A 24,629-nucleotide genomic window follows, 5' to 3' on the forward strand; every position below is an offset into this window, starting at 1 on the left:
AAAAAAAAGTGGGAGATTAATATTGGCCTCTGGGCTTGTGTGCCAGTCCTGAGCGTGCCATCTCTCTCACAAATAGTGGGCCATAGAAAGCCTATTTATTTATTTTTTTTTGGTTTTATAAATTCTCCCTTAAAAAAAAAGGGAGATTAATATTGGCCTTTGGGCTTGTGTGCCAGTCCTAAGCGTGCCATCTCTCTCTGTCTCTCAGATAGTGGGCCATAGAAAGCCTATTTATTATTTTTTTTATTGGGTTTATAAATTTTCCCTGGAACAAAAAAAAAAAAGTGGGAGATAAATATTGGCCTCTGGGCTTGTGTGCCACTCCTGACTCCTGTGTGCGTCATCTCTCACTCAGTGGGCCATAGAAAGCCTTTTTTTGTTTTATTTGTTTTCTAAATTCTCCCTGAAAAAATCATTTTATTTTATTTGGTTTCTAAATTCTTCCTGAAAAAATCATTTTATTCTATTTTTTTTTTCCTAAAGTCTCCCTGAAAAAAAAAACAAAAAAAACAAATCAGTGGGAGATTAATATTGCCCTTTCTGCTTGTGTGCCAGTCTTGACTCCTGGGTGTGCCATCTCTCTCTCTCTCTCCAATTGTGGGCCATAGAAAGCCTATTATTTTTTTTAGCTTGATTTGGGTTCCAAAATCTACCTGAAAAAATCACTACATCAATCAGTGGGAGATAAATATTGGCCTCTGGGCTTGTGTGCCACTCCTGACTCCTGTGTGCGTCATCTCTCACTCAGTGGGCCATAGAAAGCCTTTTTTTGTTTTATTTGTTTTCTAAATTCTCCCTGAAAAAATCATTTTATTTTCTTTGGTTTCTAAATTCTTCCTGAAAAAATCATTTTATTCTATTTTTTTTTCCTAAAGTCTCCCTGAAAAAAAAACAAAAAAAAAAACAAATCAGTGGGAGATTAATATTGCCCTTTCTGCTTGTGTGCCAGTCTTGACTCCTGGGTGTGCCATCTCTCTCTCTCTCTCTCTCCAATTGTGGGCCATAGAAAGCCTATTATTTTTTTTAGCTTGATTTGGGTTCCAAAATCTACCTGAAAAAATCACTACATCAATCAGTGGGAGATAAATATTGGCCTCTGGGCTTGTGTGCCACTCCTGACTCCTGTGTGCGTCATCTCTCACTCAGTGGGCCATAGAAAGCCTTTTTTTGTTTTATTTGTTTTCTAAATTCTCCCTGAAAAAATCATTTTACTTTATTTGGTTTCTAAATTCTTCCTGAAAAAATCATTTTATTCTATTATTTTTTTTCCCTAAAGTCTCCCTTAAAAAAAAAAAAAAATCAAATCAGTGGGAGATTAATATTTACATTTGTGCTTCAGTGACAGTCCTACGTGTGTGGCATCTCTCTCATTTGTTGCCACCAACAACAGAGTGTGTAACATTGTGCCTGATTTTCGTTGTGGTCTCACTCACCTGTAAAGGGGTAGCTAAATCATACTGAAGTTATAGCTCACCGTGTAATTTGTGTGACAGCAACAAATACCGTTAGTTTGTTTACGTTTTTAAAACAATGAGGAAGTATGGTGGAAGAGGTCGTGGCCGGGGGCGTTCATTGTCAGCTGGTAATGAGGGTAGTGGTAGTGGTGGAGCATCAGCTGGTCGTGGGAAAAAAAATATTGCACCTAAGTCTGGAGCTGTGGAGCCAGGTTCGTCGTCTGGCTACACAAGGCCTCGAACGCTCCCTTTTCTGGGAGTAGGAAAACCGCTTTTAAAGCCGGAGCAGCAAGAGCAAGTTTTGGCTTATCTTGCTGACTCAGCCTCTAGCTCTTTTGCCTCCTCTCGTGAAACTGGTAAATGTCAAAGCAGCGCGTCGTTAGTGGATGTTCACGGTCAAGGACAAGTCGCTTCCTTGTCCTCTTCAGCAAAAACAACAACAGAGAAGAATGCAGCAGGCGACACAACGGGTTACTCCATGGAGCTCTTTACACATACCGTCCCTGGCTTAGAAAGTGAAGCAGTTAACAGTCCATGCCCATTACAAGTTGAATCTGACATGGAGTGCACTGATGCACAGCCACAGCCAGACTACTATGCTGGTCCTTTGACTCAGACCACAACATTGCCCTCGCAGGGTGCTGATCAAGAATCAGACCCTGATGAGACTATGTTGCCCCATCACGAACGCTATACCACCGACCGACACGGTGACACAGACGAAGTTGCACACGAGCTACAAGAAGAGGTAATAGATGACCCAGTTCTTGACCCCGATTGGCAGCCATTGGGGGAACAGGGTGCAGGCGGCAGCAGTTCTGAAGCGGAGGAGGAGGGGCCGCAGCAGGCATCAACATCGCAACAGGTTCCATCTGCCGGGCCCGTATCTTGCCCAAAACGCGTGGCAAAGCCAAAACCTGTTGGAGGACAGCGTGGCCATCCGGTTAAAGCTCAGTCTGCAATGCCTGAAAAGGTATCCGATGCTAGAAAGAGTGCAGTCTGGCATTTTTTTAAACAACATCCAATTGATCAGCGCAAAGTCATCTGTCAAAAATGTTCAACTACCTTAAGCAGAGGACAGAATCTGAAAAGTCTCAATACAAGTTGCATGCATAGACATTTAACCACCATGCATTTGCAAGCCTGGACTAACTACCAAACGTCCCTTAAGGTTGTAGCACCCTCGGCCAATGAAGCTAGTCAGCAACGCAACATCCCTTCCGGCAGTGTAGGGCCACCATTTTCCGCACCACCTGCAGTATCTGTGCAGGTTTCTTTGCCAGGCCAAAGCAGTCAGGGTCAGGGAATCACCAGTTTCGTAGTAGGAAACACTGCATCTAGGGCACCGGTGGCAACAATACCATCTCCCACCGTCTCTCAGTCTGCCATGTCCACCGGCACCCCCGCTAGTTCCACGATCTCCAGCTCTCCAGTCCAGCTCACCCTACATGAGACTATGGTTAGAAAAAGGAAGTACTTAGCCTCGCATCCGCGTACACAGGGTTTGAACGCACACATAGCTAGACTAATCTCGTTAGAGATGATGCCCTACCGGTTAGTTGAAAGCGAAGCTTTCAAAGCCCTGATGGACTACGCTGTACCACGCTACGAGCTACCCAGTCGACACTTTTTTTCCAGAAAAGCCATCCCAGCCCTCCACCAGCATGTTAAAGAGCGCATCGTCCATGCACTCAGGCAATCTGTGAGCACAAAGGTGCACCTGACAACAGATGCATGGACCAGTAGGCATGGCCAGGGACGTTACGTGTCCATCACGGCACACTGGGTAAATGTGGTGGATGCAGGGTCCACAGGGGACAGCAAGTTTGGGACAGTTCTGCCTAGCCCACGGTCTAGGAAACAATTGGCTGTAGACGTTCGCACCCCCTCCTCCTCCTCTTTGTCCTCCTGCAGAAGCGAGAGCTCGTCCACAGACCGCAGTCGCACAACCACTCCATCCGCAGCTGCCACTGTTGCACACCAGGTCTCCCATTATGGGGCAGCTACTGGCAAACGTCAGCAGGCTGTATTGGCTATGAAGTGTTTGGGCGACAACAGACACACCGCGGAAGTTCTGTCCGAGTTCTTGCAGAAAGAAACGCAGTCGTGGCTGGGCACTGTAGATCTTGAGGCAGGCAAGGTAGTGAGTGATAACGGAAGGAATTTCATGGCTGCCATCTCCCTTTCCCAACTGAAACACATTCCTTGCCTGGCTCACACCTTAAACCTGGTGGTGCAGTGCTTCCTGAAAAGTTATCCGGGGTTATCCGACCTGCTCCTCAAAGTGCGTGGACTTTGCTCACATATCCGCCGTTCGCCCGCACACTCCAGCTGTATGCAGACCTATCAGCGTTCTTTGAACCTTCCCCAGCATCGCCTAATCATAGACGTTGCAACAAGGTGGAACTCAACACTGCACATGCTTCAGAGACTGTGTGAACAGAGGCGGGCTGTTATGTTTTTGTGGGAGGATACACATACACGGGCAGGCAGTAGGATGGCAGACATGGAGTTGTCAGGTGTGCAGTGGTCGAAGATTCAAGACATGTGTCAAGTCCTTCAGTGTTTTGAGGAATGCACACGGCTGGTTAGTGCAGACAACGCCATAATAAGCATGAGCATCCCCCTAATGCGTCTGCTGATGCAAAGTTTGACGCACATAAAGGATCAGGCGTCTGCAGCTGAGGAAGAGGAAAGCCTTGATGACAGTCAGCCATTGTCTGGCCAGGGCAGTGTACAGGACGAGGTAGCGGGCGAAGAGGAGGAGAAGGACGAGGAGGATGATGGGGATGATTATATTTTTAATGAGGAAGCTTTTCCGGGGCCACTGGAAATTGGTGGCGCGGCAAGGCCGGGTTCTGGTTTTTTGAGGGACACAAGTGACGTGGATTTGCCTGAAACTGCCCCTCAACCAAGCACAACCGCAGATTTGAGAACTGGAACTTTGGCCCACATGGCGGATTATGCCTTACGTATCCTCAAAAGGGACACACGCATAACTAAAATGATGAATGATGACGATTACTGGTTGGCCTGCCTCCTTGATCCTCACTATAAAGGCAAATTGCAAAATATAATGCCACATGAGAACTTGGAACTAATATTAGCAACCAAACAATCAACTCTTGTTGACCGTTTGCTTCTGGCATTCCCTGCACACAGCGCCCGTGATCGTTCTCACACGAGCTGCAGGGGCCAGCAGACCAGAGGAGTTAGAGGGGCAGAAATCAGAAGTGGCGTTGGCCAGAGGGGTTTTCTGACCAGGTTGTGGAGTGATTTTGCTATGACCGCAGACAGGACAGGTACTGCAGCATCAATTCAAAGTGACAGGAGACAACATTTGTCCAGTATGGTTACAAACTATTTTTCATCCCTTATCGATGTTCTCCCTTAACCGTCATTCCCATTTGATTACTGGGCATCAAAATTAGACACCTGGCCAGAATTGGCAGAATATGCATTGCAGGAGCTTGCTTGCCCGGCAGCTAGTGTCCTATCAGAAAGAGTATTCAGTGCTGCAGGTTCAATACTAACAGAAAAAAGGACTCGTCTGGCTACCCAAAATGTAGATGATCTAACTTTCATTAAAATGAACCACAACTGGATTTCGAAATCTTTTGCCCCACCTTTCCCGGCTGACACCTAGCTTTCCTATGAAAAGGTCTTGCCTGTGGACTATTCTGAATGCCTTTTCCAATCTCGTAATTTTCTGCACCTGATTGTCCAGCATACGACATGTTTACACCTCACTAAATGGCCAAACTCCCCACACGGGGCCGTGGTATCGACACTTGGCGACAGCACCCGTGAGAGTGCAGTTTGTCTGAAGAGGTGGGTGAGCCCGCTTTTGGTCGACGGCACTGCCACTGGGTCCCTCCTAGTACAATAAAGTGTCTCTGGCGGTGGTGGTGCGCACCCAACGTCAGACACACCGTTGTAATATGAGGGGCCCTGGGCCTGTACCGCCGGCCACAAGACAGTTTCCCCCCACCCCAGCTCAAACAGTGCTCTACCACTTGCAAAATTATCTCACAGCTCCACCAATGTTTAGTCTATGCGCTGACATCCTTCAATGCCTGCCACTGACAATACCATTGTATTGACATTTTTGTTATGTTAGGCCTTCGATGCCTGTCTGTGGTCACTCCTTCCACTAGGCCTCCACTGACCACACCACTGCTGCCCGTGTACCCCTGGAACCAATTTAAAATTGCCTACAGCCATGCGTTATTATTTTAGGCCTTCGATGCCTGTCTGCGGTCACTCCTTCCACTAGGCCTCCACTGACCACACCACTGCTGCCCGTGTACCCCTGGAACCAATTTAAAATTGCCTACAGCCATGTGTTATTATTTTAGGCCTTCGATGCCTGTCTGCGGTCACTCCTTCCACTAGGCCTCCACTGACCACACCACTGCTGCCCGTGTACCCCTGGAACCAATTTAAAATTGCCTACAGCCATGTGTTATTATTTTAGGCCTTCGATGCCTGTCTGCGGTCACTCCTTCCACTAGGCCTCCACTGACCACACCACTGCTGCCCGTGTTCCCCTGGAACCAATTTAAAATTGCCTACAGCCATGTGTTATTATTTTAGGCCTTCGATGCCTGTCTGCGGTCACTCCTTCCACTAGGCCTCCACTGACCACACCACTGCTGCCCGTGTACCCCTGGAACCAATCTAAAATTGCCTACAGCCATGTGTTATTATTTTAGGCCTTCGATGCCTGTCTGCGGTCACTCCTTCCACTAGGCCTCCACTGACCACACCACTGCTGCCCGTGTACCCCTGTAACCAATTTAAAATTGCCTACAGCCATGTGTTATTATTTTAGGCCTTCGATGCCTGTCTGCGGTGACTCCTTCCACTAGGCCTCCACTGACCACACCACTGCTGCCCGTGTACCCCTGGAACCAATTTAAAATTGCCTACAGCCATGTGTTATTATTTTAGGCCTTCGATGCCTGTCTGCGGTCACTCCTTCCACTAGGCCTCCACTGACCACACCACTGCTGCCCGTGTACCCCTGGAACCAATTTAAAATTGCCTACAGCCATGTGTTATTATTTTAGGCCTTCGATGCCTGTCTGCGGTCACTCCTTCCACTAGGCCTCCACTGACCACACCACTGCTGCCCGTGTACCCCTGGAACCAATTTAAAATTGCCTACAGCCATGTGTTATTATTTTAGGCCTTCGATGCCTGTCTGCGGTCACTCCTTCCACTAGGCCTCCACTGACCACACCACTGCTGCCCGTGTACCCCTGGAACCAATTTAAAATTGCCTACAGCCATGTGTTATTATTTTAGGCCTTCGATGCCTGTCTGCGGTCACTCCTTCCACTAGGCCTCCACTGACCACACCACTGCTGCCCGTGTACCCCTGGAACCAATTTAAAATTGCCTACAGCCATGTGTTATTATTTTAGGCCTTCGATGCCTGTCTGCGGTCACTCCTTCCACTAGGCCTCCACTGACCACACCACTGCTGCCCGTGTACCCCTGGAACCAATTTAAAATTGCCTACAGCCATGTGTTATTATTTTAGGCCTTCGATGCCTGTCTGCGGTCACTCCTTCCACTAGGCCTCCACTGACCACACCACTGCTGCCCGTGTACCCCTGGAACCAATTTAAAATTGCCTACAGCCATGTGTTATTATTTTAGGCCTTCGATGCCTGTCTGCGGTCACTCCTTCCACTAGGCTTCCACTGACCACACCACTGCTGCCCGTGTACCCCTGGAACCAATTTAAAAATTGCCTACAGCCATGTGTTATTATTTTAGGCCTTCGATGCCTGTCTGCGGTCACTCCTTCCACTAGGCCTCCACTGACCACACCACTGCTGCCCGTGTACCCCTGGAACCAATTTAAAATTGCCTACAGCCATGTGTTATTATTTTAGGCCATCGATGCCTGTCTGCGGTCACTCCTTCCACTAGGCCTCCACTGACCACACCACTGCTGCCCGTGTACCCCTGGAACCAATTTAAAATTGCCTACAGCCATGTGTTATTATTTTAGGCCTTCGATGCCTGTCTGCGGTCACTCCTTCCACTAGGCCTCCACTGACCACACCACTGCTGCCCGTGTACCCCTGGAACCAATTTAAAATTGCCTACAGCCATGTGTTATTATTTTAGGCCTTCGATGCCTGTCTGCGGTCACTCCTTCCACTAGGCCTCCACTGACCACACCACTGCTGCCCGTGTACCCCTGGAACCAATTTAAAATTGCCTACAGCCATGTGTTATTATTTTAGGCCTTCGATGCCTGTCTGCGGTCACTCCTTCCACTAGGCCTCCACTGACCACACCACTGCTGCCCGTGTACCCCTGGAACCAACATCAGAAAATATAAAAATAAGTATTTTGCTTATAAAAAAGAAAATACTGGAGAGATATCAAATGCAGACATTTTAACATTAAAAACAAACACATACAACAAAAATCTGGTACAGTACTAAAAATGGCCACCAGCTACAATAACTTTCTCCTGCAAGTAGTTAACTGAAAGGTTTTTTCAATTTTAAACACAGATATGGCATCCACCGAGTGTTGTCCTGTCGCGTCTTCTTTATATTATTGCCAAGAAGATGCAAAACAATGAAAATAATAAAATCATTATTTACCAAAAAAATAGAGTAAGTCAAAACCACATTGCAAATAAACATTCATTACAAATAAAGAAGCAGGGCGCGTCCGAGGGTGAGTATATACCTAATAAGAATATAATCACCCTCGGACGCGCCCTGCTTCTTTCCGACAGCCTTCCTTCCTAAGAATCAGCCCTTCCGTGGTGTAGAGAGAGGGTTTGTTACACTCCAAGGTGTTCCCCAGGTTGCCTTTCCTGAGCTTCGATCTTCCGGCTCTCGTTTAGTAGTTGTTGGAAACTACGCTGCATTGGGCCTACAAATTGGGTATGGGGTGTAGAGAGATGGTGTGTTCCACTCCAAGGTGTTCCCCAGGTTGCCTTTCCTGAGCTTCGATCTTCCGGCTCTCGTTTAGTAGTTGTTGGAAACTACGCTGCATTAGGCCTACAAATTGGGTATGGGGTGTAGAGAGATGGTGTGTTCCACTGTAGAGAGATGGTGTGTTCCACTCCAAGGTGTTCCCCAGGTTTCCTCGCCAATGCTTCGATCATCATGCTCTCGTTTAGTAGTTGTTGGAAACTACGCTGCATTAGGCCTACAAATTGGGTATGGGGTGTAGAGAGATGGTGTGTTCCACTCCAAGGTGTTCCCCAGGTTTCCTCTCCATTGCTTCGATCTTCATGCTCTCGTTTAGTAGTTGTTGGAAACTACGCTGCATTAGGCCTACAAATTGGGTATGGGGTGTAGAGAGATGGTGTGTTACACTCCAAGGTGTTCCCCAGGTTTCCTCTCCATTGCTTCGATCTTCCGGCTCTTGTTTAGTAGTTGTTGGAAACTACGCTGCATTAGGCCTACAAATTGGGTATGGGGTGTAGAGAGATGGTGTGTTACACTCCAAGGTGTTCCCCAGGTTTCCTCTCCATTGCTTCGATCTTCCGGCTCTCGTTTAGTAGTTGTTGGAAACTACGCTGCATTAGGCCTACAAATTGGGTATGGGGTGTAGAGAGATGGTGTGTTACACTCCAAGGTGTTCCCCAGGTTTCCTCTCCATTGCTTCGATCTTCCGGCTCTCGTTTAGTAGTTGTTGGAAACTACGCTGCATTAGGCCTACAAATTGGGTATGGGGTGTAGTGAGATGGTGTGTTACACTCCAAGGTGTTCCCCAGGTTTCATCTCCATTGCTTCGATCTTCCGGCTCTCGTTTAGTAGTTGTTGGAAACTACGCTGCATTAGGCCTACAAATTGGGTATGGGGTGTAGAGAGATGGTGTGTTCCACTCCAAGGTGTTCCCCAGGTTGCCTTTCCTGAGCTTCGATCTTCCGGCTCTTGTTTAGTAGTTGTTGGAAACTACGCTGCATTAGGCCTACAAATTGGGTATGGGGTGTAGAGAGATGGTGTGTTCCACTGTAGAGAGATGGTGTGTTCCACTCCAAGGTGTTCTCCAGGTTTCCTCGCCAATGCTTCGATCATCATGCTCTCGTTTAGTAGTTGTTGGAAACTACGCTGCATTAGGCCTACAAATTGGGTATGGGGTGTAGAGAGATGGTGTGTTCCACTCCAAGGTGTTCCCCAGATTTCCTCTCCATTGCTTCGATCTTCATGCTCTCGTTTAGTAGTTGTTGGAAACTACGCTGCATTAGGCCTACAAATTGGTTATGGGGTGTAGAGAGATGGTGTGTTACACTCCAAGGTGTTCCCCAGGTTTCCTCTCCATTGCTTCGATCTTCCGGCTCTCGTTTAGTAGTTGTTGGAAACTACGCTGCATTAGGCCTACAAATTGGGTATGGGGTGTAGAGAGATGGTGTGTTACACTCCAAGGTGTTCCCCAGGTTTCCTCTCCATTGCTTCGATCTTCCGGCTCTCCTTTAGTAGTTGTTGGAAACTACGCTGCATTGGGCCTACAAATTGGGTATGGGGTGTAGAGAGATGGTGTGTTCCACTCCAAGGTGTTCTCCAGGTTGCCTTTCCTGAGCTTCGATCTTCCGGCTCTCGTTTAGTAGTTCTTGGAAACTACACTGCATTAGGCCTACAAATTGGGTATGGGGTGTAGAGAGATGGTGTGTTCCACTCCAAGGTGTTCTCCAGGTTGCCTTTCCTGAGCTTCGATCTTCCGGCTCTCGTTTAGTAGTTCTTGGAAACTACACTGCATTAGGCCTACAAATTGGGTATGGGGTGTAGAGAGATGGTGTGTTCCACTCCAAGGTGTTCTCCAGGTTGCCTTTCCTGAGCTTCGATCTTCCGGCTCTCGTTTAGTAGTTCTTGGAAACTACACTGCATTAGGCCTACAAATTGGGTATGGGGTGTAGAGAGATGGTGTGTTCCACTCCAAGGTGTTCTCCAGGTTGCCTTTCCTGAGCTTCGATCTTCCGGCTCTCGTTTAGTAGTTGTTGGAAACTACACTGCATTAGGCCTACAAATTGGGTATGGGGTGTAGAGAGATGGTGTGTTCCACTCCAAGGTGTTCTCCAGGTTGCCTTTCCTGAGCTTCGATCTTCCGGCTCTCGTTTAGTAGTTCTTGGAAACTACACTGCATTAGGCCTACAAATTGGGTATGGGGTGTAGAGAGATGGTGTGTTCCACTCCAAGGTGTTCTCCAGGTTGCCTTTCCTGAGCTTCGATCTTCCAGCTCTCGTTTAGTAGTTCTTGGAAACTACACTGCATTAGGCCTACAAATTGGGTATGGGGTGTAGAGAGATGGTGTTTTCCACTCCAAGGTGTTCTCCGGGTTGCCTTTCCTGAGCTTCGATCTTCCGGCTCTCGTTTAGTAGTTGTTGGAAACTACGCTGCATTAGGCCTACAAATTGGGTATGGGGTGTAGAGAGATGGTGTGTTCCACTCCAAGGTGTTCCCCAGGTTTCCTCGCCAATGCTTCGATCTTCATGCTCTCGTTTAGTAGTTGCTGGAAACTACGCTGCATTAGGCCTACAAATTGGGTATGGGGTGTAGAGAGATGGTGTGTTCCACTCCAAGGTGTTCTCCGGGTTGCCTTTCCTGAGCTTCGATCTTCCGGCTCTCGTTTAGTAGTTGTTGGAAACTACACTGCATTAGGCCTACAAATTGGGTATGGGGTGTAGAGAGATGGTGTGTTCCACTCCAAGGTGTTCTCCAGGTTGCCTTTCCTGAGCTTCGATCTTCCGGCTCTCGTTTAGTAGTTCTTGGAAACTACACTGCATTAGGCCTACAAATTGGGTATGGGGTGTAGAGAGATGGTGTGTTCCACTCCAAGGTGTTCTCCAGGTTGCCTTTCCTGAACTTCTATCTTCAGGCTCTCATTAAATTGTGGTTAAACGGAACAACTGCATTTGGCGTACTAGTTGGTTTGGGGCCTACTATCGGTGTCTGCCACTCCTTGCTGTTCTCCTGGTTTCCTGTCCTGAAATTCTGTTTTCAGGCGCTCGTTAAGTAGTTGTTAATGTTAGACTGCATTTGGCCTACTAGTTGGGTTGGGGCCTACTATCGGTGTCTGCCACTCCTTGCTGTTCTCCTCCACTGAAAAAAGCTGTGCCGCCTGTTTACTACGGTTGCCAATTTTGAACTGCATTTCGACTACTTACTGATTTGGGCCTACTCTCTGTGTCAGCCTCTCATTCCAGTTGTCCTCCACTGCAATGCCCCCTGGTTATTCCGGTGTTACCAATTTTGAACTGCATTTAGCCAACTTTATTCTTTGGGCCTATATCTGTGTTTCCTCCTCATCCTGCCCATTGCCCAGCCAGTGATAGATGAGTCTGCTGGTACATTGACCCATAACGCAACATTCCCCGTGCACGCTACACAACAACATTGTGACCCTGCTGAAAGTCAGGTTGCTCTTCCCGCATACCATACCACCTTACACGGGGACAAAGAGGAAGGTGCAGATGAAAGTGCAGGTTCCTTCATCAGGTGGGGGGAGGAATACTAGTTGGCGACGTCACTGGCACAGGGCCTCTCATAGTACGCAAAAGTGTTGCTGCCGGTGGGAGGCGCCCCCGCCGTGCAAACACACCGCTGTACTTTGAGGGGCCCTGTGCCAGTGCCAATGCCAACGAGTGGGCCCCCCCTGCTTGCTCAGGTTCACAGCACTTGCAAAGTTGAAATACTTACCTCTCCCTGCTCCACTGCCGTGACGTGGTCCAGATTTCCTGGGCCCACTAATTACTTGAACCAGCCCTACCCACCACAACTTTAGCCAAATGACCCCCAATTTCAAATGCCTTCCAATTATTATAAGGTAAATTACGCTTGACAAGCTTCATTAAGAAGAATGGATGGTTTTGACATTAAAATGGGCACTCTAGGTGTTTTCCTGGCCCCCACTCACTGCCGACTATGCTGCCCCATTGACTTGCATTGGGTTTCGTGTTTCGGTCGATCCCGACTTTACGTCATAATCGGCCGATTTCACTCGACCCGACTTTTGAGATAGTCGGGTTTCGCGAAACCCGGCTCGACTCTAAAAAGGTCAAGGTCACTCAACTCTAATCTTCATAGATAAATACCTCTAAGGGTACCGTCACACTGAAACGATGCTGCAGCGATACGACAACGATGCCGATCGCTGCAGCGTCGTTGTTTCGTCGCTGTGTGGTCGCTGGAGAGCTGTCACACAGACAGCTCTCCAGCGACCAACGATCCCGAAGTCCCCTGGTAACCAGGGTAAACATCGGGTTACTAAGCGCAGGGCCACGCTTAGTAACTTGATGTTTACCCTGGTTACCAGCGTAAACGTTAAAAAAACAAACACTACATACTTACATTCCGTTTCTGTCCTCCGGCGCTGTCTGTCTCCCTTGCTTGATGTCAGTAACCCCTCCCTTCTTCATTCTGAGTATATCTGCCACATTAAGAAGCTCATGTCTTGCATATCTGGTTCTGAATAGTCTTTTTTACCTAATGTAAGAACTACAAGACGTCAGCGTGAAAATAAAACTTCATACCTACCTCTACATTTCAGTCAAGCTATCTGTTGAAATTTCTTTATGTGAGTAATGGTACATAGAGACAGCCAAGAAACAGTGTCTCAAGAGCCCCCACACTAGCAGCCTAGTTATGGAGTCAGAATAGAAACAGTCCAGCATGTCCAAGGAGGTCCACTGTGCTCTCACCCATCTCAGTGGGATGCCCTCTCCCCTTACCACCGAAAAGGTTTTTCTTAATTATTATTATAAACACCCTCCAAAGATTACATTCAGGTAATTCACTAGAAGAGATTAACAACTGCCCAGAATGCTATTGTATAACCCAAGTAAGAAGCATTGGGGGGCAATTTGGACCTTGTTTTAATTCTTTGAATAACTTTCACATAACAGACACATGACAACCATGAAGAATGAAAAAGGGACAGAAGTCTCACAATTGTGATTTCATAAAGGTCAGCACAGTCAGTTCTGCCAAATCTCAGCCCCAAAGGTAAGCATGGACTTAGCCAAGCCATATCGTATTTCCAGCGCCATATGGAAAACTGTGGTTGGCATTGTGACCTTTATGGGCACATGTGTGGCAGACATTATAGGAGACACCTACAGTACGTATTGCTGGTATGGATGCATGTGTAACTGATGGTGGGGGCCCTGTGACTTCCATTGATCATGTGTGACAAGAAGCATGTGTGTCTGGCATTGTATGAGGCCCATGCACCTAATTTAGCATTTTTTTTGCGGTAGTCTTGATAAAGAGTCCATTTAAATAAGATGTGTCAAGATTGTTAAAGGACATCTATCTACGGCAGCATATGTCAGACAATGAATGCATGATTACAGACAGGTATGTTTGAGTCTGAAATGCTGCAGCTTTTCAAAGAAAAACATACTTTAAAAGCCACCAGGGACCAAGTCGCACAAGAGACTAGTCGGAATGGCGGGTACCGGCACCTTCTCCCCACCCACTCCCTTGGAGTGATCGGTATCTCCCTATATTTTGCAAGAGAGAGCCCTGTCAGTCCAAGGAAGCAGGTGTAGAGAAGTCAGTTTCTCCCAGCTCTTATGGAGCTGGGGTGAACAGGGGGACGATCAGGGGCGTGACATCACAGCTCATCAAATCCATGTCTAGTTATAGTGTTCCATATGCCAGAAATCTTATACTAGTCAGTGACTGGAGTATAATTTCTGGTGTGCCACATGGAGATGCATGCCTCTGATCAGACACTCCCAATTCATGAATCAGGAACATTTGACTCTACTATGTCTCCTCATCAAGACCGGCGAGAAAATTGCTGGTCTTGTTGAATCAGGGCCCTAAAGTTCAAACAGTTTTGTGGCAGGTTTCTGGTGCGAATCATTTAATGAATTATTCTCTAGACAGAGTTACACGATAATAGATTCTGTCATCCAAGATAATCGGTTTGATTATGCTAATAGAACTCTGTTCAAACTGTGATCAGAGTTTGATCCGAGTGTCAGCATAGTGAATTGGAGAGAATCGAAGCACAGTGAGAAGATGGAGAACAAAATTTCTCCTTTTCTATTGTGTGATTCCATGGAAATTGTATTGCACTCAGATGTCAATCATCTTAGTTCTCAGCACTCTTCAAGGGACAGGAGTGCAGATCCGAGCATTCTCCTGTATAAAGACGCAAAGTCCAAAATCCAAGAAGAGTGGTGGGATTCAGCATGCACAGGAAAATAGTGGACAGTGTGCAGCAGGTGATGAAGTCAAAACATCTTTATTCTGCCATATACAGGATGCGACGTTTCAACGTGTAACAGATCTTTTTCAAGTATGAAATCCGAGTGCAGTCCGATGTTTTCTATACATACCCATAGACTTAACTGGTAAGTTGCATCCAATTTCAGTGAAATTGTAGCATGCTGCAACTTTTTTCACTGACAGATTCCGTCAGCGAAAACAATCGGTCAACAGCACTACCCCATTGAATAACATTGGTCCAAGCCTGATCCGATAAAAATTCAGATAGCACTCATCTGATGTATATGGCGGTGTGAGCAAGCCCTCTGTTAGATGAATGGCAGCTATGCGTGCTCTTGTCACAGCTTGCTATAATCATAGACCAAGAAGTTCTCGTGAAATGTCAGTTTGAGTTTGGTTATTTAGGTCAATGACATATTTATATACTGACTAATAAAAATAATATTGATCAGGAATTTTAAATAATCTTATTCTAAAGGGAAAAACAATCTCTTGGCTCATAAATTTTGGTCAGTAACAGAACACCTGCCATACAGGCCTTTTATTAGGAAATGTGAGTTCCTTCGAAATATCTCTTTTGTTTTTCTAGTTCCAGGCAGATTCAATATCCTAGATTCCCAATGCAAATCCCCAAGTAGCATGTTCCTAATTTATGTCAGACACAGCTGTGGATGAGCTCACATCATTATGATTCAGAGAAAGGACCATTCCAGTTACAGTAAATGCAAACTTATGTAGGGAATCAGGGGGTGGACATAACATAGGCGCAACCTGTGAATCCACAGAGGGGTCCAAGAGATAAGAGAGCCCACTTCCACATCCAAGCCAGCGAGCAGCTTCTGTCACAGACACTTATAGTGCATTATGATGCACTATAGAAATGCAAAAGGCTCATATTCTGCTCTTACATAAAGGTCCTCTTCTCTATGTGTCTGTCCCTCCAGAAAATATTATATAGCCTAATATCGCAAATGCCCAAACAAGACAAAAAACACATTATCTGAAGTAAACTGTTGACTGGGGTGTAATACAGCATGGGTGTGAAGGAGGTTACATGGCAGGTTTGCTTTGCGCTGGAAAGAAGTTCTCTTTGTTCTGAAACCCCTCTTCTAAACAGGGGTCAGACAGGTATGTATGGTGATTGTGAGTTCAGTCTTTACTTACTTGTAGATCATGTGTCCTTATAGCTTCTCCGTCAATGGGACTGGATCCGGCTGCACCTACAAATATGACAGGAGACCATTAGTCCAATTCAACAGTTTTGGCTTTACTGTGTAATACGGATGCAAACAGTCGTGGCATACATATTGAGATAGAGTCTCTTTTGGTAATGTTCAATTGGTCCTGCGTATTATCAGTCCTAAACTCCATTCTGCCTGACCTGCCCCCACCTCAATTTTCACTGTTTGTACAAGGAACCTTCTGGCAGGCATAACAGTTTCACTGAAGCCCACTATCTTTCATACTACTGCGACCCGGCCAATATCTTACTCACAGGGGAGGCAGAGATATGGCACTCAATTCCTATACTGTGCCATAAGCCCAAGACTGTTCCAGTGACCAGACGAAGCATCAGATGTGTCTTTGTACTGTTAGGAGTGTTGGCAGATATGCAACAGATACAGACTTATTTGTGTGCAGGAGGACTTTACACATTTCTGACAGTAGATGGCGATGTTGTTACTGTTATATGTTTAGTTGAATGTAATGCATATACTTGTTGTACTTTGGTTTCATCTTCTCTCTTGTAGAAGGTCCTTTCAGACTTCTTGTTACGCTGTATTAAGAAGCTGATGCATGTACCTCACGTTCTGTGAAGATAATGTTGAATTACCCCATATAATCTACTCTCACAAGTTTCTTTGCGACCAAACTATGCAACAAGGAGACTTGTACTGAAAGAACCCTCCCACCTCTGCTACGTGCATTTTATTAGAAACCATTGACACTGTCATTGTCTAGCACTTTCTGACTCTACTAAACACCCCACTCTCCTCCACTCATGGCTTAACTGACTCAATTAGGAAGTGCTTCCCCTATGAATTGATCTAACCCCTCTCAACCAGTGGGTTAATCCCATATATTAACTGTATGTTTTTCTGTGTATCCCTATGGTGGTAATGGTTCCAATAGTGCACAGACCTCCCTCCATTCCCAGGGACGGCCTTGAGGCAGAGCCTCTAGGAGAACCGAAACACAAAACTGGCCATAATAATAACATAAAACATTCTTTATCACCCATTTACATATCAACAGTAAACAAGGTCAAGTAACTCCCCTTTTGCCACAAAGTCGTCTATCCTTCTAACCCCTACAATATCACAGCTGATTCTTTCTGTGAGGTAAAACATTTCCTGACTGTTCAAAAATAAGCAGGGAATATTTTAGCTCACAGAAAGCAGCATCTCCTATTCCCTGCTATCCTGCTTGCTTACTCTTTTGCTTCCCACCCTGGCCAGGAGATGCAATATATTCAGGCCATGTTTCTGAATGGTGAGACACAGCTGTTGCACAGTATATAGCTGGGGCACATTTATAAGCTTATCTCACAATAAAGACTGCTCATTGTGAAACTGAGGACTAAGAACATGTGTTCGAAATGCATCCAGTTGCTCAAGGCATTTCTTCCTCTGGTATACACCGGCTTGTTAAGCAGCTTCATTTTAAAGTTGTCAAATAAAGACTTTTGATTTTATCTCCTGAGCTGGATACCTTTGTTCCTTGTAACAGTGCAGAGAGGCTGATCCTGAGGCTGGTACTGTTAGCAGCAAGATTTATTTAGTTAGGTGGTTGTTTATCAGTCAGATAGTGTGGCTAGCTAGTGTCCAGTCTGGCTGTGAAACTGTTCTTCCAGACTTTTTTTTGCCATTACTGAGGTCCACAGACAAAGCCAGTAGGGCCCATGTCCTACAAGTGTGCTGTGCACTGCTTCTATTGTGCTTCATGCACAAGTATAACAATCTAAATCTTATTTTTTCACTAGATAAATGTGAAACAGCATGCCATATTTTGTCATTTAGTTTTGTGGTGACATTGTTCTGTGATTTGAGCTGTTGTGCATAAAGAAATATTTTGGGGGGCAGTTGCTAGCGTGATACACAATGTCATATCTCACCTTGTTATTTAGTCTCAGTGAAATTCAACAGTGTGCATAGCTCATTACATTAAAAATACATATACAGCCCGCAGTATTCCACGTTGTCATTTTGTGGTGGTGATATGTAGCTGTCTGCAGACCTATGTGTGATGTTAAGGTGGATTTTGAGGAGCAGAGGCCACTTGATGCAACGCTTGCCATCTACTTGGGCACAAGTTATTTCTAGCCATCATCTACAAAGCATACCTCTGTACGGCTGCCAAAGAAAGGGAGAGGAGTAGCCCATCCAGTATCAGAAGTTGTAAAAATGCTGCACAATTGCTCACCGCAGCAAAACAAACAGTCTTTTCATCCCTGATATCATACCTGTCTCACAACTCTAAACAGCTATTCAGTACTTTCAATTCTCTCCTGCATCCACCAGCTTGCTCGCCCTCTCCTCTCATCTCAGCTGAAGACTTTTCCTCACCACCTGTGAACTTGACACAAAAACATCCCACCTCATTCCAAACTTTACCACAGTCTTCATTACAAGCCTATCCCACCTCTTCAACCTGTCACTAACAAACTGGTGCCTTCCCTCTGGATAGAAACATACCTCAATGACACCCATCCTCAAATAGCCCACCCTTGACCCACCCTCTTTGTCTAGCTATCGCCCCATATCATTTCTCGCCTATGCCTCCAAACTACTGGAACAACGCATCCATTTTGAACTGTCCTCCCACCTCTCCTTTTGCTCCCTCTTTGACCACTTACAATCTGGTCATGCAGTCAGACTCTACATCCCCCTTTCCATGCAAGTGGCAGTGGTGTATCGCCCTCTCGGCCCCTCTCATCAGTTCCTGGATCATTTTGCCACCTGGCTTCCATTCTTTCTCTCCTGTGACATCCCCACCCTCATCGTGGGTGATTTCAACATCCCCATTGCTTTTCCCCTCTCCCCATCTGCTTTTCACCTTTTATCTCTAACCTCCTCTTTCAGCCTCTCTCAGCATACTATCTCTCCAATGCATGAAGACGGAAACATCCTCGACTTGGTCTTCTCCCAGCTTTGCTCAGTGGACGATTTCACAAACTCCCGTCTCCCGCTCTCTGACCACAAAATTCTTTCATTCTCTTTCAAGAACTGCCATCCCATTAACACCCAGAAACTTATGAAGTACTTGCAGTCATCGTCTATCTCCTCCATCTCATGTCCTGATTCTGCACTGAAGCATTACAATGAAACCCTGCAAACTGCACCTCCGATACATAGAACAACTCGGCACAGACAGCGACAAACATGGCACAGGCTGCAAAAACGTCTCTTGCAGCAGTGCTCTAGGTGTGCCGAACATCCGTGGAGAAAATCTAATCTACCCAAAGATTTCATCCATTATAAGTTTATGCTTAAAACATACCATTCTGCACTTCACCTCTCCAAACAAACCTATTTTAACACCCTCATCACATCACTATCCAGTAACCCTAAACGTCTCTTTGACACTTTTCATTCCCTACTCAACCCAAGAGTGTAGGCCCCAACCACAGATCTCCACGCTGACGATCTGGCCATTTACTTCAAAGAAAAAATTGACCGCATCCGACAGGAAATTATCTCTAAATCCCTTCATACCATGCACTGTCCTCCCTCCCCCAATGCATCTAGTTCACTCTCTGACTTTGAACCAGTTACAGAAGAAGAAGTAATCAGGCTCCTTGCATTTTCTCACCCGACCACTTGCACCAGTGACCCCATTCCATCACATCTCCTCCAGTCCCTTTCCCCTGCTGTCACCTCTCACCTAGCAAAAATATTCAACCTCTCTCTTTTCCAGCATCTTTCCCTCCTCATTTAAGCATGCCATCATACATCCATTACTTAAAAAACCATCCCGCGACCAAAACTATGCCGCTAACTATCTTGTCTCTAATCTTCCCTTCATTTCTAAACTCCTCGAACGCCTTGTCCACTCCATCTTATCCGCTATCTCTCAGATAATTCTCTTCTCGACCCTCTTCAATCTGGTTTCCGCTCTTTACACTCTACTGAAACTGCTCTCACTAAAGTCTCTAATGATCTACTAACAGCTAAATCTAATAGTCACTACTCCATGCTTATTCTCCTGGATCTCTCCGCGGCATTCGATACTGTGGATCATCAGCTCCTCCTCAATATGCTCCCCTCCATCGGCCTCAAGGACACTGTTCTCTCCTGGTTCTCCTCCTATCTCTCTGACCGCTCCTTCATTGTTTCTTTTGCTGGTTCCTCCTCCTCTCTCCTTCCCCTTACTATTGGGGTTCCTCAAGGATCAGTCCTAGGCCCCCTCCTCTTCTCTTTGTATACCGCCCCTAATGGACAAATGAGTCACCCTCCAGGGCCGTAGGGTAGCCGGTACCAGGTCCGGTGTTCACAAGGGAATATCACAGTGGCAACCCGGTCCGTGGCCCTGGGTGCCCATTTAAAAGGGAAATTTAATAAAGTTTATGTTCGTGACACCACCTGTGGTATTCGGTCAGTGGGGACCGACGCTGCTTTAAGGGGTCCTCTGGGGTGATGTTATGGCAGCTAGAAGGTATAACTTCCCACAGGTGAAGTATATCCTCAGGGCTCCCGGTGTGTAGATGGAAGGTGGTGAATGGCGCAGTAAAGAACAAGGACACAGGTTTGCAGTCTCTTTACCTGGTTTACTGAAGACTTCAGGCAGCCACAGTCCAGGGTACCAGATCACAGGATAGGCAGAGTCCGACCGGCTTGGAGGCAAGTTGGGAGTCCCCTTATCCAGGTGGAGTTAAAAGCCTTCCTCTAATGCAGTGGTGATGTAGTCCCTTACTGCCTATGGCTTCTGATAAGGTCCTCACAGTTCTTCTCTCTGTCCCCCATATAGGATAGGACATAAACCCATATGACAGGTGACTCAAGCCTTTTTACAGGGTCTCTATCACAACCCGGGCTCTATGTGTCACTGTGCCTCCTGGGTATTGAGGCAGACAGCTAACTTGCAGTTCAGCTGTCCTGCCAGTCTCTGCTGTAAGTCTTAGAGTCCTTTACAACCTCGGTGCTCCGGCTACCGGTTGTCTGCGCTTCAGAGGGGGATCGCTCATTTGCAGCTGTCCTCCCCTGATATCACTCTCCTGTGCTTAGCTCTCCTACACGCTCACTGAACGATGTTCCTTCCTTCTGTACCAGAGGAGCAGCACTTTTAGACCTAATACTATCTAATAGACCTGACAGAATAACAAATCTGCAGGTGGTCGGGCATCTAGGAAATAGCGACCACAATATTGTACAGTTTCACCTGTCTTTCACTAGGGGGACTTGTCAGGGAGTCACAAAAACACTGAACTTTAGGAAGGCAAAGTTTGACCAGCTTAGAGATGCCCTTAATCTGGTAGACTGGGACAATATCCTCAGAACTAATAATACAGATAATAAATGGGAAATGTTTAAGAACATCCTAAATAGGCAGTGTAAGCGGTTTATACCTTGTGGGAATAAAAGGACTAGAAATAGGAAAAACCCAATGTGGCTAAACAAAGAAGTAAGACAGGCAATTAACAGTAAAAAGAAAGCATTTGCACTACTAAAGCAGGATGGCACCATTGAAGCTCTAAAAAACTATAGGGAGAAAAATACTTTATCTAAAAAACTAATTAAAGCTGCCAAAAAGGAAACAGAGAAGCACATTGCTAAGGAGAGTAAAACTAATCCCAAACTGTTCTTCAACTATATCAATAGTAAAAGAATAAAAACTGAAAATGTAGGCCCCTTAAAAAATAGTGAGGAAAGAATGGTTGTAGATGACGAGGAAAAAGCTAACATATTAAACACCTTCTTCTCCACGGTATTCACGGTGGAAAATGAAATGCTAGGTGAAATCCCAAGAAACAATGAAAACCCTATATTAAGGGTCACCAATCTAACCCAAGAAGAGGTGCGAAACCGGCTAAATAAGATTAAAATAGATAAATCTCCGGGTCCGGATGGCATACACCCACGAGTACTAAGAGAACTAAGTAATGTAATAGATAAACCATTATTTCTTATTTTTAGGGACTCTATAGCGACAGGGTCTGTTCCGCAGGATTGGCGCATAGCAAATGTGGTGCCAATATTCAAAAAGGGCTCTAAAAGTGAACCTGGAAATTATAGGCCAGTAAGTCTAACCTCTATTGTTGGTAAAATATTTGAAGGGTTTCTGAGGGATGTTATTCTGGATTATCTCAATGAGAATAACTGTTTAACTCCATATCAGCATGGGTTTATGAGAAATCGCTCCTGTCAAACCAATCTAATCAGTTTTTATGAAGAGGTAAGCTATAGGCTGGACCACGGTGAGTCATTGGACGTGGTATATCTCGATTTTTCCAAAGCGTTTGATACCGTGCCGCACAAGAGGTTGGTACACAAAATGAGAATGCTTGGTCTGGGGGAAATTGTGTGTAAATGGGTTAGTAACTGGCTTAGTGATAGAAAGCAGAGGGTGGTTATAAATGGTATAGTCTCTAACTGGGTCGCTGTGACCAGTGGGGTACCGCAGGGGTCAGTATTGGGACCTGTTCTCTTCAACATATTCATTAATGATCTGGTAGAAGGTTTACACAGTAAAATATCGATATTTGCAGATGATACAAAACTATGTAAAGCAGTTAATACAAGAGAAGATAGTATTCTGCTACAGATGGATCTGGATAAGTTGGAAACTTGGGCTGAAAGGTGGCAGATGAGGTTTAACAATGATAAATGTAAGGTTATACACATGGGAAGAAGGAATCAATGTCACCATTACACACTGAATGGGAAACCACTGGGTAAATCTGACAGGGAGAAGGACTTGGGGATCCTAGTTAATGATAAACTTACCTGGAGCAGCCAGTGCCAGGCAGCAGCTGCCAAGGCAAACATGATCATGGGGTGCATTAAAAGAGGTCTGGATACACATGATGAGAGCATTATACTGCCTCTGTACAAATCCCTAGTTAGACCGCACATGGAGTACTGTGTCCAGTTTTGGGCACCGGTGCTCAGGAAGGATATAATGGAACTAGAGAGAGTACAAAGGAGGGCAACAAAATTAATAAAGGGGATGGGAGAACTACAATACCCAGATAGATTAGCGAAATTAGGATTATTTAGTCTAGAAAAAAGACGACTGAGGGGCGATCTAATAACCATGTATAAGTATATAAGGGGACAATACAAATATCTCGCTGAGGATCTGTTTATACCAAGGAAGGTGACGGGCACAAGGGGGCATTCTTTGCGTCTGGAGGAGAGAAGGTTTTTCCACCAACATAGAAGAGGATTCTTTACTGTTAGGGCAGTGAGAATCTGGAACTGCTTGCCTGAGGAGGTGGTGATGGCGAACTCAGTCGAGGGGTTCAAAAGAGGCCTGGATGTCTTCCTGGAGCAGAACAATATTGTATCATACAATTAGGTTCTGTAGAAGGACGTAGATCTGGGGATTTATTATGATGGAATATAGGCTGAACTGGATGGACAAATGTCTTTTTTCGGCCTTACTAACTATGTTACTATTTATGTTACTATGTATCTCTGTCCGGGAGCTGCAGCACTTTCTCATGGCTGCATGGCTCCTCATACATTCTTCCTGCCTCAGACTGCTCCAGTTTGCTCTCTGGCACTATTTGACTCACTTTCCCTCCAAACCACAATATATGTAGGGGAGTCACCTAGGAATAGAATCAAAACCTCCCCTTTGTGGCCTGGAGTGTGATCATGTTGCATGTTTGTGTTTACTTGGTGAGAGTTATCCTTCCTTGCCTCCAAGCATAACATCACTCTCTCCGTGAGGAAAGCAATGTCAATGTGACGACCAGGACCCTGGGGCATCACACAAACAAGCAGTAGATTTGGTTTCCAGTATGATCTCTATGCTGATGACACACAATTATACACTTCTGCTCCTGATATCACGCCTGCCTTTCTAGATAACACCAGGGATTGTCTTACTGTTGTCTCTAACATCATGTCCTCCCTCTATCTGAAACTGAACCTGTCAAAAACTGAACAGCTCGTGTGCTCTCCTTCTATCAACCTACCTTTGCCTGACATTGCCATCTCCGTGTGTGGTTCCACCATTACTCCCAAGCAAAATGCCCGCTGCCTTGGGGTCATACTTGATTCCGAGTTTTCATTCACCCCCCATGTCCGATCACTGGCTCTCTCTTCTTATCTGCATCTCAAAAACATTTCTAGAATTCGCCCTTTTCTTACTTTCGACTCTGCAAAAACTCTTACTGTTTCACTCATTCATTCCCGGTCTGGACTATTGTAACTCTCTACTAATCAGCCTCCCACTTACCAAACTCTCCCTACTCCAATCTGTCCTGAATGCTGCAGCCAGGATCATATTCCTCACCAACCGTTATTCCGATGCCTCTACCTCGTGCCAGTCATTACACTGGTTACCCATCCACTCCAGAATCCAGTACAAAACTATTACCCTCATCCACAAAGCACTCCACGGATCAGCACCACCCTACATCTCCTCCCTGGTCTCAGTCTACTACCCTAACCCTTGCTCTCCGTTCTGCTAATGACCAGAGGTTAAAATCCTCAAAATCAGAACCTCCCCCTCCCGTCTCCAAGACTTTTCACGTGTGGCGCCAATTCTTTGAAATGCACTACCCAGGTTAATACGATTAATCTCCAGTCCACACAGTTTTAAGCGTGCCCTAAAAACGCATTTGTTCAGACTGGCCTACCGCCTCAACGCATTAACCTAACCACCCCTGTGTGGCCCATTCAGAAAACTTAAACCATAATCAGGTTCCTCATGTTCTCATACACTTTATGCAGTTAATTAGCCCTCTGTGTCTGTACTGTTACATATTTAAGGCTGTTAAATGGTT

General features: G+C 45.8%; 1 long non-coding RNA gene across 1 annotated transcript in view; it reads right to left on the minus strand.

The window, feature by feature from the left end:
- LOC138645850 (uncharacterized) overlaps positions 1–24,629 on the minus strand; it is a 64,579-nt gene that overhangs the window by 21,589 nt on the left and 18,361 nt on the right. The window contains exon 2 of the long non-coding RNA XR_011314778.1: positions 15,839–15,894. This is a non-coding gene — a long non-coding RNA (uncharacterized lncRNA). The remainder of the gene's footprint in view (positions 1–15,838; positions 15,895–24,629) is intronic.

The sequence above is a fragment of the Ranitomeya imitator genome, chromosome 7, assembly GCF_032444005.1.
Source record: "Ranitomeya imitator isolate aRanImi1 chromosome 7, aRanImi1.pri, whole genome shotgun sequence".
Classification (NCBI taxonomy): Eukaryota; Metazoa; Chordata; class Amphibia; order Anura; family Dendrobatidae; genus Ranitomeya; species Ranitomeya imitator.